Raw genomic sequence first — 6,000 nt, 5'->3', positions numbered from 1 at the left:
CCTTAGCATTAACTAACACCTCCATCACAGCATGCAATTAGCACTTCTTTTTTTGTGAGAAGTATAATAATTTGTAATTATTCACTTACATGTGTGTCTTCCCTTTTGTTTCGTGATTCAATTACCTTCGTACACTCATACATAATGTAGGCCCAGCACACAAAAGGCATTAAAAGATGTTTAATGAATAAATGTAAGAATCTGCTCCTCCCTTTTCCTATAAAATAAGTGTTGGACATAGGAGTCACTTAAATAAAGACACTGCAAGTGAGCCTGCATGTAATATTCTGTGGTCTATCATTCTCAACTGAAGAAGATGGATAGTGCCTTAAAAGTACTCTTACTGAAAAGATCTTCTTTTCTTCTAAAGTATGAAGATTCCATACGAAAGATTTTGGTTCTTTCTGGTGTAGCAAACATATCCATTAAAATAGAACAGTAAGTAGGGGTGCTGGGTGGCTCAGTTGGTTAAGTGTCCAAGTCTTGATTCTGGTTCAGGTCATGATCGCATGGTCGTGAGACAGAGTCCCGCATCCAGCTCCGCGCTGAACATGGAGCCTGCTTAAGATGCTCTCCCTCACCATGATCACAAAAGTGGTTTTCCCAGGGCAAGGTTTACCCATTGCACTCCAGATGTGCTGACCCCTGCAATTTCCCCAAATGTGGGGAACTTGACTGCATAATTTGTGGTAGTGGTGGACTGCGTTCACGCTTTCCCCTAAAAAAAAAAAATGTTTTCTTTCCCTCTACACTGCCTCCCATCGCCCCACTAGAGCATATGTGCACACACTCTCTCTCTCTCTCTCTAAAAAAAGGAGATAGATAGATAGATATGTGTGTGTGTGTGTACACACACACACACACACGGCAATGAGTAGATGGTATTTAAAATTTTTAAGTGACTTTTTTTTATTTTCAAAGGAATTTTACATCTGTAAATTCTAAACTCAGTACGACCAACCTTTCCCAAACAAATACAGGGTCATAAAAACAAACACATATTCCAGCTAAAGATTCCAACTAGATTTTGAGGCGAAAGATGATTAATGAATGTTGAGGTGAGTGGAAACTACTCTGGGCCGCTGCCGTGGTTCTCAGATACCACCTGGCAGCAATCTGCAGAAGACAAGGAAACCCTGGAACAAAATGTTCTGTGGACCTCCTTCCGTTGTCCCATGCATGGTTCCATTGTTGGCTGAGTGATGTGAGAATAAATGCTTTTAAGACACATACGTCAAAAGAGACTGCAAGTATCTGACAGGCACCTCAATGTTGATCATCAAAATAGCAAAATTTGCCTGATAGACTAATCACAAAACAGCTTTTTCTTCTATACCGTGGTAACCATTTCTATGTTCTATACCGTGGTAACCATTTCTATGTTTAGGTAATTACATTATTTTAGGCAAAGCAATCGTTTGAATAAATTTTCATTATTCATTATTCATCATTCATTACTCTTCTCAAACTGAAGACTTAAGTGGCCATCTTTGTAATGTAATTGCCAGTATTTGACACTTTTGTTTGTGACATGGCAGTCACAGCCTCCACTAATTAGTTCTCTGGTAATGAAGTCCATTGTAATGATGGTGATCCTATTAAAAATATTTTAATTGTTAAATCAGTTTTAATTACACGTGACGTGGTTCAAAGTCAATCAATGTTCTTACTTAGTTGCACACACACATACGTCACACCAAGGTACATGCTAGCATAAGCTCCACCAAGGCAGGAATCTTTGTCTGTTTTATTCACTGCTGTATCCCTAGAACCTACAACAGTTCCTGAACATTGAAGGAACCCCATACACAATTGTGGAGAGAATTGTGCCATGTGAAACACAATGGCCATGGTTTTATTTGTATATAAACTGAATGTCCCCTAGAGCAACTCTGAGAAGTGTGAGGTTCTATTTTCCCTTAACTTCATCTTCCATTCTCTGTAGCCTTCGGCGTCCCTGTCAAATCTACTCTGTTTCCTTTGAACATCTAATAATGTTAAAAATAATACTAATATTTATATAATTTTTACATAATATAGTGCTTACCAAGTCCAGAAACTGAACTGTGTACTTTATATTTTCATTTCATTCCTACAACAATATTACAAAACAACTTATGTTATAACTCTCCTTTGATAGATGAGTTAAATTGAATTACAGAAAGGTAAATACTTTGACCACTTTTGAAACCAATGGAGGAGCTGGGATGAGATCTTGAATACCTTTAACTAGAAGCCTTACCTCATCACCTTATCATATCACTTCCCCAAGACCTCTTACCCACTACTCCTCCTCAGTACCACAATGGTAAGAGGACATGCTACTCTTCTTTTCTTATGTCTCAAAATGCCCACCTCCTTTCTCAGTGCCAGAATCCATCCTCTCTGTCTCAACTAGAATGGGGATGCTTCAATTATGTAGGATGGCTGACTAATCAATTCATTACCCTTTGGGGTAAATAAGTTTCAGTCGATGTACTGCCTAAGCCAAACCTTTCATCTCTGCTCAGTGGTAAGTTTCATCTGTTCATAGAGAATTCAGGCACCAGCAAAAAATTGATAAAAACATCTCCAAAGGCAGATAAAATTTCATTCATTCCATACCCTTCATTATAAAGCTTATTTGCCTATTTGTCAAGCCCTGTGTTAGGTAATGGGGTTATGAAGTTGGGTGAAGCAAAGCCCTCATCCTCTCAGAACTAATGGAAGAGAGGAAATGAGAGGAAAAGAAGGCATGATAGTAGCATTAATGTTTTTAAATAAGGTGCCATGGTGGTCCTGAAGGGAAAAAATTCTACAGGAAGAGGTTAGGTAAGTTTTGACAACGAAGGCAATTTTAATGTTGGGTCTTTTAGAAAAAAATAGTATTGGAGAGAGAAATAAATGGGGGAAGGGAATGAACTGAGAAGGGGAACACTGTGAGCAAATATGAAGAAAATGGGTAATTGCATTTGTGTTTAGAAATTGATCATCTATTTTAATTAGAGTACATCCATAGCCATCTTTCCAAATTACTAGTTTGAGGACACAGAATTCTCAAAAGGGAATGTATTATATATGAAAAGAATGCAAAAGAGCTGGATTTTTACAACACAAGAGAAAGAAGTTTTATACTGATTTAATTTTTAAAATTAAAGTGCAGATACATATTGTAAAAGGAATTCATTTTATTAAAAAGTAAGGATGCTGAGTGCTGCTAAAATTTAATGAGGACAATTTTACAAAACAGGAACTTTAGTTATGTCTTGAAAAACTAAAGTTATAAAATAGGTATGATCCTTATCTTTTCATTATTTCTTTCAATGTTTCATGGGGTGGTTACCTATATTATGCTTATGCATATAGTTACTCCAAGAAAAAACAACCCAGGTAAGGGATTTTGTAACATGAGGAAATCATTCTCCACCCAAAGAATAGACAGCTCATCAATAACTGAATTAATACTATTTTCCTTTCCATAACTGTCCTCAACATTTGTCTTTTTGGGCAATATGAGTAGGGAGGCAGGCAGGTGATCCACTTTCATAAGTCAGTCATATTTATTCCTCACAAATTTTAAATAATGTAGAAACATTCATACTAGTAGTGTCTAAGTTGGTTTGGGTTCTTTCTTAGGATACTCATTTATTTTTTAAAAGAAACCCTAAAATCCTAATGAGATGATTAGAATAGTAAAATGTTTAAGGAACTAAATGAAGTCTTCAGCAGTCTACATTAGCTGTAACACACGATGATACCCTCCATCTGTTACTCTATCCCCCACCCACTCCTTTCCAGCCCTCTCCTCTCCCAGTAATCCCAACTCTTTCATGACACCACTGTCTACCAGTTTTCCAGCCACAAATCTAGGAATCATCCTTTATTTCTACTTCATCTCTTATATCCATGTCATCAACAAATCCTGTCGCTTCTACATGCAAAATATATCACAAAATGGGCTATTCTTCTACACGATCTCTGCCTCTGCCCACCTACAATCCCCTCTCAACAAGACTAGTTCAACCCATCCGAATGTCTCCATGTTTTCATTATGAATCATTCTCCAAGAAGAGCTAAAATAAATCAATTTTAAAAGCTAGATTAATAATTTCACTTACAAAAAGTGAGTATATAATATTTAACATATAAAAAATGTATAGAGAAAATAGGGCAAACCTCAGTATTTGACAGACCACATTAGGGCATATAAAAAATATTATATTATATTATATTATATTATATTATATTATATATAAGTATTATATTATTATATTATAAATTATATTATAAATATTACTATATTTATATATATTTATATTTATATTAACATATAAAAATGTATAGAGAAAAATAGGGCAAACCTCAGTATTTGACAGACTGCATTAGGGAATAAAACTTTACCAACACATTTCAATTCCCTTACCTGTCTCTCCTCAATCAACTTTCTCATTCAGTAACTTCCAGTGTTCCTATATTTGATGCATATTTTACAGGCATACCTCTTTTTGGTGTGCTACATATATATCTCTAAGAAATACTATTTCTTCATTTTAAAAGTCTGATGTGAATGGTATTATATTGTATTTATCCCTTGGCAACTTGTTTTTTCACTCATTGTTCTGCCTGTGACATTTATGATGTCAATTTTCAGTTCTGCCTAATATTTCACATTCTGAATAAATAATATTTCATTCATCCATTCTCCTGCTGATGTATATTTAAGTGGTTTAAGTGGTTTTTTTATTGTTACTACAAACAACGCTTCCAGAGATATTTTTATACTCTATATTTTCAAGAGTTTATTCTTAGGTATATTTCTCAGACTAAATTGCTAAGCAACAGAGAATTTCATCTTCAAATTTACCTTATAGAACTGAGCCACTGTAGTTATTTTCAGTGAGTCAGTTTTTTTGGAAGATAAGATAGCTGCAGTAGTTAGAGGGAGGTGAATACTGTTCTCGTCCGCCGAGGGTCTAGAGTAATAGAATTCTCTCAGGAGTCTAAGATCAAATGATGTCTTAGGACAAGGCAACACTCAGAGGGCTGCTGAATCCACTAAGCAGATTCTTCTACTGTATTCATACAAGATGGGAGACGTCTGTTCAATTTAGCCAACCCACTCACAATATGCAAAGATAGGACTATTATAATTGGGAAGAATTCACTCAATAGGTATTTCTAGTACTACATATATAAGCAGGCGCATTTTGCCCTTAAGTCTCTCTACTTACCAAAATCAGTGGCTCTTATTAGAACTGTTTGCCATTTTCCTCATGTTTGTGCCCCTCCCTCCTATCAACAAAACGGGTTTTGAAATAGCAATTTAAAAAATCTACACAGGATGTGGTTTATGAATTTGTCAAAGCACTCTCCATGGCCAGAGATAAATCGAGACAAGTTTTCGTGTTGGCATTATAACATTTGTTATTTATTTGAACATAATAGGAGACAAGTGTTGACTGGGAAGGAGGAGGAGCTTTATTCAGGAGGCTAGCTATGTGGAAGACTGTAGGTGGTGACCAACTCAGGGCTGGATGATCTCCAGGAGGAAATCTGAAAGATCTGTCCCTGCAGATGCAGAAGGCTTCTTCTGTCTCCTGGAAACTGCCTGTTGATGCCCAACCAACACTAACTGCCAGTTTTGCTTTTGACTTAAATGGGAAGGAAAAGAACATTTGGAGCAAGGTGACAAGCAGGTGAGTTGTCAGAAGGTGAGTGGACCAGGTGAGTTTGTCAGAAGTGTAAAGTGACGTAATTTTTTGTGAAGTGCCTGGTGATTTTGTTGTTGTCTGTGCTCCTCTATTCTGGGAGAAGGAAAACATTTGAGAGAAACTAAGAACTTTAACAGTCAATTTCCCCAAGACTCAGGGCAGATCTGTCTTTAGTGTGTGTGTGCGTGCATGTGTGTGTTTATCATCTCTTGTGTAATGGGAAGTTCCATCTCTATCCTGCCAATTATCCCTGTTGGGTTGGATTTTGAATAAATGGAAAGAATACAGCCAAGAATCTATGACTCAGAAA

At 36.4% G+C, this 6,000-nt stretch overlaps 1 non-coding gene across 1 annotated transcript; it reads left to right on the top strand.

Annotated features, from left to right (window-relative positions):
- The first annotated feature begins 558 nt into the window (after positions 1–558).
- LOC116870630 lies at positions 559–721 on the top strand. Its single transcript, XR_004383274.1, has one exon. It is a non-coding gene; the product is annotated as a U1 spliceosomal RNA (small nuclear RNA).
- Positions 722–6,000: the final 5,279 nt, after the last annotated feature.

Source organism: Lontra canadensis, unplaced genomic scaffold (assembly GCF_010015895.1).
Source record: "Lontra canadensis isolate GAN:19392208 unplaced genomic scaffold, GSC_riverotter_1.0 scaffold23, whole genome shotgun sequence".
Classification (NCBI taxonomy): Eukaryota; Metazoa; Chordata; class Mammalia; order Carnivora; family Mustelidae; genus Lontra; species Lontra canadensis.
Note: the sequence above shows the minus strand (reverse complement) of the source record. Positions and strands in the feature narration are given on the sequence as shown.